The sequence below is a fragment of the Lathyrus oleraceus genome, chromosome 3 (assembly GCF_024323335.1).
Source record: "Lathyrus oleraceus cultivar Zhongwan6 chromosome 3, CAAS_Psat_ZW6_1.0, whole genome shotgun sequence".
In the NCBI taxonomy this organism is placed as follows: domain Eukaryota; kingdom Viridiplantae; phylum Streptophyta; class Magnoliopsida; order Fabales; family Fabaceae; genus Lathyrus; species Lathyrus oleraceus.
This window is the reverse complement of record NC_066581.1, coordinates 484,735,100-484,749,925: the sequence shown is the minus strand read 5'-3', so window position 1 is coordinate 484,749,925 and position 14,826 is coordinate 484,735,100. Positions and strand designations below refer to the sequence as shown.

General features: G+C 34.3%; 1 long non-coding RNA gene across 4 annotated transcripts in view; it reads right to left on the bottom strand.

Annotated features, from left to right (window-relative positions):
* The window catches only part of LOC127128299 (uncharacterized), a 33,950-nt gene extending 21,220 nt beyond the window's left edge, over positions 1 to 12,730 (bottom strand). For 2 of the 4 annotated variants that reach the window (XR_007805834.1, XR_007805835.1), the window contains exon 1: positions 12,671 to 12,730. This is a non-coding gene — a long non-coding RNA (uncharacterized LOC127128299). Of the gene's footprint in view, positions 1 to 5,838; positions 5,899 to 12,670 lie in introns of those variants that run through there. The other 2 variants (XR_007805833.1, XR_007805832.1) reach the window with 1 other exon arrangement.
* Positions 12,731 to 14,826: the final 2,096 nt, after the last annotated feature.

Here is a 14,826-nt window from a genome sequence, read left to right as displayed (position 1 = left end):
ATTCTACAAACTTGTTTCTTCAAAAGTATCCATAGCATATTTCTCCGGAGAAATTACCATATCATCTTTCGATTTGACTACCTCAATACCCAAAAAATATAGGAGTTTACCAAGGTCTTTCGTCTGAAATTTATTCGATAGATGTTATTTCAATTGGAATATTCCCTATTGATGACTAAAAGTTATGAAAATGTCGTCTACATACACAGCAAGAGTAATTCACTATTGGGATGAGTGATGAAAAAAAAACCAGAATGGTCGGCTTCACTACGGACTATACCAAACTGTTATATTACAGTACTGAATCTATCAAACCAAACTCTTGGAGATTGCTTAACACCATAAAGACACATGTGTAGCCTACAAACCATAGTCGATGACTCCCTTTGAGCAACAAACCCATGTGGTTGGTGCATATAACCTACAAACCATAGTCGATGACTCCCAGGTACCATTGTTTGGAGAGAACACATCTCGTCAATCATTGATTGCCTCCACTCAGGGGTGAGATAATGCTTCACTTGGAGTGTTAAAAATAGAAATAGAAGACAAAGAAGACATACAAGTATAACGTAAGGGGAAAATGATGCTAACATACATTAATATAATGTGGAGAGGGATTTCGTGTTTGATGTATACCTTTTCACACGGTAATCGGAAAATCTAGCTCAGGTTGCAGGATCAGATCCGTTGATGGGACAACCTTAAAGGAGAGTCTGCAATGACCTCGGGAACAGGTATGAGAGATTTTGAGTGATGATGGTGATATGTTTGTAGTGGTCGAGTAGTAGGAGGGTCAACCGAAGTGATATTTAGTGGATCAGGCTCCTTGGACTGATTGAGAATAATGATAGGCTAGACATTAATAACATTCAGAAGAGGTGTGGGAGTAATTTCTTGAAGGGGTTCCGTAGTTACGTGATTGGACTCGAAATATGAAACAAACTGGAACAAGGTAACAACGGCTGATATAAGTTATGGTTGTAGAGTAGGAGAATATAAACGATAACCTTTTTGTGATTGATGATAACCAAGAAAGACACAGTTAAGTAATCGAGTTGATAAATCATCAAGTCCAGGAAAGAGCGTTATATTCGCAAGTGCACGAATCGCGTCAGAGTAATATAAAAGAATATCGATCCCACAGAGACCAAATCGTCAATCTATCGATTACTATCGTTACGATGTTTATCTAAGGCGGTATAAAAGAGATATTGATGTTGCAAAATAACGGTAAATAATAAATGCAATGCAGATAAAGACAGGTTTGAGTGTATATCACGTCGGATAAATGATGTTTCGATTGTCTAAATAGGACTACTTATGCGACAATATTTTCTACTCTTGAAAAGAATCCATTTAACGGGAATTGTGGCTTTCGCGTATTCGATTTCCAGTTTACCCTTAAATTAAGGTCTTTTATTGTCAATTATAAAAGGTGCGCAGAACGCTAAAATAGTAAACTTATTTTTAAGAAATAAAACTCGTAAACTTATTGAAAAGTGATTTTGATTTAGAAAGTTTTACCGAAGGAGTTTCCTGATTTTAAATCTATCAACGCGTCCGAAAACAATTTCAAAAATCGTTTTTTCTTAAAGTGATAAATATTGCTAGTTAACTAAGTCAGGGGATTTTCGCACTCCTTGAATAGTTAAAACTAACCAAGTTTGTTTCAGAAAACTCAAGTTAAAAATCAAAACAACCTTTAAAGTATTTCTACAGATTCAATATGTGAAACATCTCTTTAATCGGGATCCTTACATTCTAACCTTTAAAAGATTTAGTCAGACATGATAATACCAACAAACACAACAATATTGATCATGATGAAAAGTTGTTTTAGAATGTAAGACGTAAAGAATGAGTAAAGCATGGACAGAAATTAAATAAAGTAAAGCGTGGACAGAAATTAAATAAAGTAAAGCGTAGACAGAAATTAAATAAAGTAAAGCGAGACAGAAATTAAATAAAATAAAGCAAGACAAGTAAAATAAATAAAGCGATAAAATAAAAGTGACTCAACTCAATCTCACTAAAGTGAGATAACCCCCCGATGTGACGGATTACCCCCTGGTTGAGGGCTGATGAGTCATGGCTTCTCCTATAGCGGCCGCCATGTGCAACGCCATGTGTATAATATTTGCCGAAAAACCCTCATTTTTGATTTTTTTGTTTCGTTTCTTCTAAAAGGGTCCCGAAAGAGCTAAATATCTGAAAACAACATAAAAGAGAGCATAATACAAACAAAATGATAATAAAGTCCTAATAAACATGTGAAATCCGAGTCAAAAATACGGTGTGATTCAGTGTGATCAAATTCTCCTACACTTAAATCTTTGTTTGTCCTCAAGCAAAATTCTTTATAGTTTATTCAAGAAAAACAGTATCAATTAGAGTTAATTCAAGGCAAAAAGACTTATGGTGGGGTAATGTGATCGTAGGCTTCTTTTCGTTTTCTTCAAGTCCTTTTCATTTAGGTGCAATCACATTAAGCCCGTTATCCGTACATACTCATAGTAAAGTGACCGGTTAGTGATTATGATTTTAAGCATGGGGCTCTGGTACATAAGTTGGTGTAACCCCTTTATTTAACTCAATTTGCAGTTGTGGGGGATTGGATTGTAATCCACCCTACCAAGTTCAGCACCAGATACCTCTGAACCAACCAACAATAGGCATATTCTTATATATATATATATATATATATATATATATATATATATATATATATATATATATATATATATATATATATATATATATATATATATATATATATATATATATATATATATATACATATAAATATATATATATATATATATATATATATATATATATATATATATATATTTTTTTTTTGTTCAGCATGTTTCGCATATGTCTTTATTTTACTGGGTTAAATGACCGTGTGAGAGTCACCAAGCCTGAATTTTCATATGACTTGAGAACAAAGTAGGAATTTTTTTTGTGATCATTCACTTATTTTCATCAGTCCCCTACGTAGAGCATGCTTAAGCCGGAGCTGACTGCAAGGATAAACTACTTAAGAACTTATTTGGAACAAAAATTGGGATCACAACATATGGGGTATCGGGATCGACTCTTATAATCATGAAGCCTACGGTGTTAAGACAATATCGATTTTTAGAAAAAGTTTTTCCAAATCTTTTACATCCTATCATAAAACTGTCTTATGGCCTGAATATTCAAGATGCACTATTTTCTTTGCTCAAAATTTTTTTGGTAAGGTTAAAGAAATGGGAGAAATACGGATACACTACACAGATGACTCGTCAAACACATGTTATTTTATTGAAATGACAAGCAAACAACTAAAAATGCACAAAACATACTAAAAATAAAGAAAAGCAATAAAAAACGATAAAAATCTCCTCTCACACTTAAATCGAACATTGTCCCCATTGTTTCGATATGAGATAGGGTAGGAATAACCTGGAAGAGAGAGAGAAAGAGAACCATGGGTGATCACCGGTACCGTCACCATCACGAGCATTTACTTTAACAAATATTGTAGACTCGAAGATACGAAGAGGAATTGGGTGAAGGGGGAATAAGGAAACAACAAAATTAAGTGAGGGATTTTGTTGTTAAGGACAGACGAGGGCATGAGGTTTATAAGGTAACATGTCATATTAGCATAATATCCCCCAGAACCAGAATGGAACATTACCATAGAGAAGTAGGGTCCAAGCGGTTTCTACAAATCAATCCACATTACCCCACCATACTTAGGCCTTCTTTTCGTTTTCTTCAAGTCCTTTTCATTCAATTGCAATCACATTAAGCCCGTTATCCGTACATACTCATAGTAAAGTGACCGGTTAGTGACTATGATCTTAAGCATGGGGCTCTGGTACATAAGTTGGTGTAACCCCTTTATTTAACCCAATTTGCAGTTTTGGGGGATTGGATCGTAATCCACCCTACCAAGTTCAGCACCAGATACCTCTGAACCAACTTACAATAGGCATATTCTTATTTATTTTTTTCTTCTGCATGTTTCGCATATGTCTTTAGTTTGCTGGACTAAATGACCGTGTGAGAGTCACCTAACCCGAATTTTCATATGACTTAAAAACAAAGCAGGAATTTTTTTTGTGATCATTCACTTATTTTCATCGGTCCCCTACGTAGAGCATGCTTAAGCCGGAGCTGACTGCAAGGATAAACTACTTAAGGACTTATTTAGAACAAAAATTGGGACCACAACATATGGGGTATCGGAATCGACTCTTATAATCATGAAGCCTGCGGTGTTAAGACAATACCGATTTTTAGAAAAACTTTTCCCAAGTCTTTTACATCCCGTCATAAACCTGTCTTATAGCCTGAATATTCAAGATGCACTGTTTTCTTTGCTCACAATTTTTTTTTGTTAAGGTTAAAGAAATGGGAGAAATATGGATACACTACACAGATGACTCGTTAAACACATGTTATTTTATTAAAAGGAAAAGCAAACAACTAAAAACGCACAAAACATACTAAAATAAAGAAAAGCAATAAAAAACGATAAAAATCTCCTCCCACACTTAAACCGAACATTGTCCCCAATGTTCCGATATGAGATAGGGTAGGAGTAACCTGGAAGAGAGAGAAAGAGAACCATGGGTGATCACTGGTACCGTCACCGTCACGGCATTTACTTTAACAAATATTGTAGACTCGAAGACACCTGGAGGAATTGGGTGAAGGGGGAATAAGGAAACAACAAAATTAAGTGAGGGATATTGTTATTAAGGAAAAGCGAGGGCATGAGGTTTATAAGGTAACATGCCATATTAGTATAATATCCCCCAGAACCAGAATGGAACATTACCATAGAGAAGTAGGGTCCAAGCGGTTTCTACAAGATGCATATTTTTACGTCTGGCTACCCCATTTTATTAAGGTGTATGAGAGCAAAATGTTGTATCGAATAAAACTGAGACGATGACAAATCCCTGCAACCACATTTGAAGGAAAACCACTTCAGCAAATTTGTACAAATCAGAACATATTATAAACAATATATTAACAACAATAATATGCAGGATGACTATTTACCTAAAGTCCCAATAAAAAGATTTTGGTAGTCATAGTTGAAAATTACTAGGATCTGAAATGAATTATAAACAATATGCAAATTTTTAAGTTGATGTACATCAATATCTATTAAGACACATTTACCACGTATGGATAACAATGACCAGAACAAGGCACTGAAAATTTCATATTATGGATTTCAAACTTTTTTATACAATACGAGCATGGGACACGAGAATGACACGTCAACACCAGTATTAATTTTAAAAAATAAATAATTTGAATGTGGTAAGTCAGTGTCAGAAACAGAAACCAACACGTGTCTGACATTGGACACACCTTTGATCGGAGGTGTAGGTTCTACAGATTAATTAACAATTTATGTGATTTAATCTAATGTAATGCATGAAACTCTATATGAAAAATAGCTGGGGTGCAGACCGAATTATGCTTCCAAATCAAAGGTTCCCTGCATCACTTTCTATATCTCATGGAAAAGGTCACAAATTACTATAAATTCAGAAAAAATAAACTGAACAAGTGAAGTAAGGCAGCCAGATTTAATGTGGAAGAAATATTGAATTTAGACAAAGAACAAGTTCATTTAATCATTGCATAGTTAAAAAAAAACCTGAAAAATATCTGAAAAAATGTTCAAGTCAAGAAAAGGCTTCACGTTTTTATAAAACTTGTACATATTAATAAACGAAATCAGCGAATGAACCTGAATAATTTGTTGAGCACAAACAAATCAAACCAAATTAAAAGAGGCAAACATAAGAACATTACCTCTAAGGGCCTCAAGACTGACATGATCATAGCAAAGGTGTGGTACCTACAAAGTATCGGACGATCAACTTAGTTATGGATTCAAAATAATCTTTAGCTATTGATGTTGGTTTGATCACACTCTGGGGGTTGAGAACCTTCCTAAGTTGGAAATGAACTCCAAAGTTGTACTAATTGTATGCCCTGCAGCATCAACACCTTCATTTGTAACCTCAACTGCTGGCTCTCCCTATCAAATATGACCAAAAAAAACAGTGAAATCAAAACACAATACGACCCTTACCCGAATAATATAAAAAAAAATGCCAGAAACAGTCTAATATTTATTATAGATTTGTGCAGTATTTATTATTTGTAACAAAACAATCACTTAGCATACATTCTAAAAACCAAATGAAAAGAGGCCATAGAAGAACATTACCTTAAATGACCACAAGATACATTTTGATCTATTCATGACAAAAGCGTACGTACCTTCCTACAAAGACTCAGACGAACAAGTTAGTTATCACTTTAAAATAATTTTGAAAAATAAAAAGAGTAACATTTTAGAGTAAACAAAAAGACAGAATTATAAAAACGCATGATGTTATAAGCATAAAAGAGTGGCATTGACCTTTATGGGAAGTCTTTTGAAAGAGGAAAAAGAACAAGATACAATTAGAAAGTCCTACTAAACCAAACATCTTATTTCTAGTTACCTTTGGAAGATACCAACAAGTTAAAGTAACTTTTCTATATTGTGAGAACCAAATCAAAAACGGAAATCACGATTTCAAACAAAATTCAAAGTTTACACTTTACTTGTACAAATTACAAAGGGCAATAATTGTCTTATATATTACTGTCAAATAAATTTGTTTGAATAATATGTTGGGTCCATATACATGAAATTCTGGTTTTCAAAAACTGAGTTTGTTTTTCTACAAGCAACCTCAAGAGCCAGTACCAAACCAAAGCTAAGTTGAAAGCTCTCAAATTTTATATACCCAGTCCCCTCCCCGCCTTTTATTTTCTCTACACACCTTCTCCCATTTCTTTCGCAGATCTCGTGAGCTTAATAGGCATTATGAAGAACAACTCAAATTTCCAATGTTTTGCTTCAACTTTCACTAGGGACACCAGAATTTATATTTGAGGCATGACTCCCCACTTCAAACACAGCCTGACACCCAAAGTTTTCAGCCTCTACCCATTTCCAATGTTTCAGAAGGCCCCCCATGTCAATGAATCTCATTCACTCAGCTCGGTTGAAGACCGACTGTTAAGCATGGCCAGCAGCTCAAATCAAAGGTAAACTTCCTACCATGCTTTTAAGATGTTGCATTTCCATTCTGTTTCATCATACTCATGAGCATAGCATGACACACTGCAAAAACTACGACGATCAAGTTAGTTATGAATTCAAAATAATTTTGGTAAATAAAAGAACATATTAATCACATGCAGATCATAACAACTTCACAATTGCATAATCAAATAATAATAATTGAGAAAGAATGTCCATAAAACCATAACAAGGATATATTAAGTCAACCGTGCAATTTTTCTTATAGACGACACAAGAAGATGGCTAATTTTAAATGAACTGTAGCCATGTTGTAACTTCATTGAAGAAAAACCACTAAAGCAAATTTGTACAAATCAGAAAATATGATTTTGGAAGTCATACAAAATGGAATCATATTCAGTAACCGTAAAGTTCCTCAACAAATTCATATGGTCCAGTTACTACCCCTACAGCTCCGCCAATATAGAAATATAATAATATATCTCCATAAATTATGTATATTAGAAAATATGATTTTGGAAGTCATACAAAACGGAATCATATTTCAGTAACTGCAAAAAATCTGTTTCCTACAATAAACATTACGTTTTCAACACTGCCATCATGGCTAGTAACTAAACCAACAAGAATTCCACCAAGGGCATCGGAGATTACTGGATCTGAAATGAGTTAAAAAAAATTTGCGCATCAATATCTATTAAAGACACGGTTACTACATATGGATAATAATAACCCGGAGAAGGCACTTAAAATCTCTATATAATACAATTAACATATAGAATACGGACGCAGGACACGACACTGACACGTCGACACCAGTAATAATTTGAAAAAAATGAATAAATTGAATGTAGATATGGGTCGGTGTCGGACACCAGACATGCCGTTGATAAGAGGTGTGGATGCTTCAGAGCAATTAACAAAATTCATAATGTTAGTATTATCCTTCATTGTTTTCTGTTATCGTTTGAGAGACTTAATCAAAACAACTTATGACATTTTTTATAAATTTTTTTGAACTAATTTTTACAGAGTTCTTCAAGATAGCTAATGAAAACAACTTATAACATATATAAAAACAATTTAAATTTATTTTATCTTTTGTTATAAAAATAGCTTATGCGAGCTTATTCATAAGCGCTTATTTTGATAAGCACTTGTGCTATAAGCTGCAAATAAGCTTTTTATCCAAACAGACCCTAAGTCATTGGGGAACAAAAGCACTTAAGGTCAAGATGGAAACAGTAAACAAGTAGGGAAGATTACTAAAATTAAGTTCAGTAAAACTTAAAATGTCACACTTGAAACACATCAATCCAAGGCTGTCAAACTCAGATCTCGGTATACGAGAGATTTCTCCGTAGACTAATACAAAAGTAAAAAATGTTTAAAACATCTGCCATAATATGCAAACACAATGTAACAAGTCAATAGCATGTGCATAGTAAATGTTCAACATCTATCTTAGACTCTGTAATAAAGCAGACAAAAGATTACAAACTCGGCATTATAGAATCACTTTTTTTTACAAGTTTAAGCAAATGAGCTCACTCTCAATTAAGTGGAAGTGATTGACTATATGAGTGGCCCCAATTTTCTGTATGGCAAAGTAGATTCGATATAATTGCATAGCAAAAGAGTGGATTGTAAAGTGTTGTCAAGTTAATCTAATTATGGCTGCTATAATTCAAGTACAACAAGTCTTGTTTATACATTTTTCTCTATAAAAAAAAACGAGAATATTGTTGTGCAAACGTAATAGTTTTTCTACAAATAGACTCTTAATGGTATCTCTATATGTTGTAATTGCATGCTTTCTCTACATAATTTGGAATACATTACAAGGATTGAAGTTAAGAACCTGATGTCCTGGCTTTCGCAATTTCTTCCGTTGCATCAATGCTCATGACATGAACCACATACAAAGGAGTGTTTACAAAATCTGCTAAGTGAATAGCACGAGCAGTTGCCTCTCCTTCTAACTACACATGTTAAGGTTCCAAGTCAAATAACGAAATGTATTATGAGCCATACTAACAGGTATTTAGATTTTACACTTCACAGTAATCACAGAATACAACAAAACAAAACAAGTAATCAATCTAATGATTCTGATCATGTACCAGCTAAATGAGATTCATCAACAGAGATAAAAAAATTGATCAGAATGAATGTAGAACTAGAGTGATTACAACTTAGCAGCGTGCAAATTTTGACAAGGGTAGCTAAAAGCAGATAATTTGGCTCAAGCATAAGCACCTAAATCCAGTGCACTGTGAAGTAAGTCGACTAAGTGTGATTGTCAGAGATGTAAAGGGGTGGCTGAAAAATGAGGAGAAAATATCATTATGACGTAATAAAATAGTCTAGAGTACTAGACGATGAAATGAAACCAGACATGATCAGTATCTGTATTCCATTATTCTCTTCAATTCTATTATTCAGTAAACTATTTATTAAAAAGAGCAAAAATGAGACTAACCACTGGAGGCCTTGAAAGAGCATGTTCCTCGGGTCCAGTTATTCCAAGCTCTATCATCTTCTTTTGCCCTTCATCCACAGCATCTCCGTTTTCTGCATGGACCATGGCTAAGGCACCGAGAGACTTGCACTTTTTAAGTCCTTGTAGAAGAAGCTCATCACCGATCATAAGAGCTCCTTTGTAAGCCATGAAAAACTTAAAAGAATTGATACCTACAATCAGAAAACAAAGATGTACTTACTACGTGAAATAAATTCCTCAGAGCCCTTCCACAGGGTTATTGCCTCATAATAAACCAAATTATCTAAAATGCAAAAAGGAAGTAAAATTATAACCTTTCTCCTTGACCATGAGCTCCATTTCTCTTGCAACTGTTTCATCCCATTTGGTAATAGCCATATGGAAACCATAATCCATGCAAGACTTCTTCGCCTTCTTTTCATAGGCTTTGAAACCGGCCGTTAAACTCCCATCAATTGGTATGGCAAAGTCAATGTGCATTGTCGTCCCACCAGCCAATGCTGCGGCCTGGCCACTGAAGAAGTCATCCTTCGTTACAGTGTTCATAAACTCAAACTCTAGATGAGTATGAGGATCAATGCCTCCTGTTAGTAAACAAAAAGATGCAATCATATGGTATGTCAAAATCTGATGATGATGATGTCAAATTGACATCAAGATGGAATGTAAGAAACTAAATTCATGCATACAAGTGACATCGCTACGGTGATTCGTTTAAGAAGCATTTAACTATTGTATAGGTGTTAGAGCATCAACAACAATAGAACCCATCTTAGGTTGACTAAGTGGACTCAACTATGCCACAACACTTTTAATTAAGTAAATCACTCACTTTTCACACCAATGATGTAGTTCTTAAAGAACTTCAATTGGTCCCACATTGGTCTGCATAAGAGGGACATAGCGCTCCTTTGAATTTCACACACACTCTTCATTATTCTTAATTATTGCTAAGAATGGATTGCTTTTATAAGAATACATTTTCACCCTAGATATGAAGTGGAGCACTCCGATGGTAAAACCTCAAAGAACTAATAAGAGCCTACGAAATACCAATTCAAACACAAACACCAAACATGATATCAACCCTGACACGTAGGCATCAACAATAATACGTTGAAATGGAAGTGATCATTGATCGTATGTATCCACACGTGTCCGTGTCAGTGTCATATAAATGTTAGTCACCGAGACACACCTTCAACCTAAAGTGTCAAATATAAGCCAGGTTTTAAAAAATTGTCGCAACCGCATAGGTGTAAGTACTACATAGTTATAAACCCTGAAAGAATCATCATTGGAAGTGTTGTAAGATTAAAAATCAAAGGTCTAACCTGTGATCATTCACAAACTTGCCAGTAGCATCTATGACACGCACCTCATCTCCAACCTGGCAATACCGAAATTATTAGAACAAAAATTGGGACCACAACATATGGGGTATCGGAATCGACTCTTATAATCATGAAGCCTGCGGTGTTAAGACAATACCGATTTTTAGAAAAACTTTTCCCAAGTCTTTTACATCCCGTCATAAACCTGTCTTATAGCCTGAATATTCAAGATGCACTGTTTTCTTTGCTCACAATTTTTTTTTGATAAGGTTAAAGAAATGGGAGAAATATGGATACACTACACAGATGACTCGTTAAAAACATGTTATTTATTAAAAGGAAAAGCAAACAACTAAAAACGCACAAAACATACTAAAAATAAAGAAAAGCAATAAAAAACGATAAAAATCTCCTCCCACACTTAAACCGAACATTGTCCCCAATGTTCCGATATGAGATAGGGTAGGAGTAACCTGGAAGAGAGAGAAAGAGAACCATGGGTGATCACTGGTACCGTCACCGTCACGGCATTTACTTTAACAAATATTGTAGACTCGAAGACACCTGGAGGAATTGGGTGAAGGGGGAATAAGGAAACAACAAAATTAAGTGAGGGATATTGTTATTAAGGAAAAGCGAGGGCATGAGGTTTATAAGGTAACATGCCATATTAGTATAATATCCCCCAGAACCAGAATGGAACATTACCATAGAGAAGTAGGGTCCAAGCGGTTTCTACAAGATGCATATTTTTACGTCTGGCTACCCCATTTTATTAAGGTGTATGAGAGCAAAATGTTGTATCGAATAAAACTGAGACGATGACAAATCCCTGCAACCACATTTGAAGGAAAACCACTTCAGCAAATTTGTACAAATCAGAACATATTATAAACAATATATTAACAACAATAATATGCAGGATGACTATTACCTAAAGTCCCAATAAAAAGATTTTGGTAGTCATAGTTGAAAATTACTAGGATCTGAAATGAATTATAAACAATATGCAAATTTTTAAGTTGATGTACATCAATATCTATTAAAGACACATTTACCACGTATGGATAACAATGACCAGAACAAGGCACTGAAAATTTCATATTATGGATTTCAAACTTTTTTATACAATACGAGCATGGGACACGAGAATGACACGTCAACACCAGTATTAATTTAAAAAATAAATAATTTGAATGTGGTAAGTCAGTGTCAGAAACAGAAACCAACACGTGTCTGACATTGGACACACCTTTGATCGGAGGTGTAGGTTCTACAGATTAATTAACAAATTTATGTGATTTAATCTAATGTAATGCATGAAACTCTATATGAAAAATAGCTGGGGTGCAGACCGAATTATGCTTCCAAATCAAAGGTTCCCTGCATCACTTTCTATATCTCATGGAAAAGGTCACAAATTACTATAAATTCAGAAAAAATAAACTGAACAAGTGAAGTAAGGCAGCCAGATTTAATGTGGAAGAAATATTGAATTTAGACAAAGAACAAGTTCATTTAATCATTGCATAGTTAAAAAAAAAACCTGAAAAATATCTGAAAAAATGTTCAAGTCAAGAAAAGGCTTCACGTTTTTATAAAACTTGTACATATTAATAAACGAAATCAGCGAATGAACCTGAATAATTTGTTGAGCACAAACAAATCAAACCAAATTAAAAGAGGCAAACATAAGAACATTACCTCTAAGGGCCTCAAGACTGACATGATCATAGCAAAGGTGTGGTACCTACAAAGTATCGGACGATCAACTTAGTTATGGATTCAAAATAATCTTTAGCTATTGATGTTGGTTTGATCACACTCTGGGGGTTGAGAACCTTCCTAAGTTGGAAATGAACTCCAAAGTTGTACTAATTGTATGCCCTGCAGCATCAACACCTTCATTTGTAACCTCAACTGCTGGCTCTCCCTATCAAATATGACCAAAAAAAACAGTGAAATCAAAACACAATACGACCCTTACCCGAATAATATAAAAAAAATGCCAGAAACAGTCTAATATTTATTATAGATTTGTGCAGTATTTATTATTTGTAACAAAACAATCACTTAGCATACATTCTAAAAACCAAATGAAAAGAGGCCATAGAAGAACATTACCTTAAATGACCACAAGATACATTTTGATCTATTCATGACAAAAGCGTACGTACCTTCCTACAAAGACTCAGACGAACAAGTTAGTTATCACTTTAAAATAATTTTGAAAAATAAAAAGAGTAACATTTTAGAGTAAACAAAAAGACAGAATTATAAAAACGCATGATGTTATAAGCATAAAAGAGTGGCATTGACCTTTATGGGAAGTCTTTTGAAAGAGGAAAAAGAACAAGATACAATTAGAAAGTCCTACTAAACCAAACATCTTATTTCTAGTTACCTTTGGAAGATACCAACAAGTTAAAGTAACTTTTCTATATTGTGAGAACCAAATCAAAAACGGAAATCACGATTTCAAACAAAATTCAAAGTTTACACTTTACTTGTACAAATTACAAAAGGGCAATAATTGTCTTATATATTACTGTCAAATAAATTGTTTGAATAATATGTTGGGTCCATATACATGAAATTCTGGTTTTCAAAAACTGAGTTTGTTTTTCTACAAGCAACCTCAAGAGCCAGTACCAAACCAAAGCTAAGTTGAAAGCTCTCAAATTTTATATACCCAGTCCCCTCCCCGCCTTTTATTTTCTCTACACACCTTCTCCCATTTCTTTCGCAGATCTCGTGAGCTTAATAGGCATTATGAAGAACAACTCAAATTTCCAATGTTTTGCTTCAACTTTCACTAGGGACACCAGAATTTATATTTGAGGCATGACTCCCCACTTCAAACACAGCCTGACACCCAAAGTTTTCAGCCTCTACCCATTTCCAATGTTTCAGAAGGCCCCCCATGTCAATGAATCTCATTCACTCAGCTCGGTTGAAGACCGGACTGTTAAGCATGGCCAGCAGCTCAAATCAAAGGTAAACTTCCTACCATGCTTTTAAGATGTTGCATTTCCATTCTGTTTCATCATACTCATGAGCATAGCATGACACACTGCAAAAACTACGACGATCAAGTTAGTTATGAATTCAAAATAATTTTGGTAAATAAAAGAACATATTAATCACATGCAGATCATAACAACTTCACAATTGCATAATCAAATAATAATAATTGAGAAAGAATGTCCATAAAACCATAACAAGGATATATTAAGTCAACCGTGCAATTTTTCTTATAGACGACACAAGAAGATGGCTAATTTTAAATGAACTGTAGCCATGCTGTAACTTCATTGAAGAAAAACCACTAAAGCAAATTTGTACAAATCAGAAAATATGATTTTGGAAGTCATACAAAATGGAATCATATTCAGTAACCGTAAAGTTCCTCAACAAATTCATATGGTCCAGTTACTACCCCTACAGCTCCGCCAATATAGAAATATAATAATATATCTCCATAAATTATGTATATTAGAAAATATGATTTTGGAAGTCATACAAAACGGAATCATATTTCAGTAACTGCAAAAAATCTGTTTCCTACAATAAACATTACGTTTTCAACACTGCCATCATGGCTAGTAACTAAACCAACAAGAATTCCACCAAGGGCATCGGAGATTACTGGATCTGAAATGAGTTAAAAACAATTTGCGCATCAATATCTATTAAAGACACGGTTACTACATATGGATAATAATAACCCGGACAAGGCACTTAAAATCTCTATATAATACAATTAACATATAGAATACGGACGCAGGACACGACACTGACACGTCGACACCAGTAATAATTTGAAAAAAATGAATAAATTGAATGTAGATATGGGTCGG